Below are 247 nucleotides of genomic sequence, written 5' to 3' on the forward strand. Positions count from 1 at the left end.
GGGGGGGATGATTATGTTATGGTTTGATGAAATTATTATTTTGCAGTCGTGATAGATATCGTGAGTATATATCTGGGTAAGTATCAACTTTGCTGAAGGTTTAACAATAATTTCATCCTGAGTTTTCATATTTTATTACGAGGTTATTGGAGAATTATAGGTGTACCAGCTCCAGAATATTAATTATATTTCAAAGTAATTTTACCAACATGAGAATGTGGTAAGAGAAGATGATACAAATCAATAC

The sequence above is a fragment of the Penaeus monodon genome, chromosome 24, assembly GCF_015228065.2.
Source record: "Penaeus monodon isolate SGIC_2016 chromosome 24, NSTDA_Pmon_1, whole genome shotgun sequence".
NCBI classification, from domain to species: Eukaryota; Metazoa; Arthropoda; class Malacostraca; order Decapoda; family Penaeidae; genus Penaeus; species Penaeus monodon.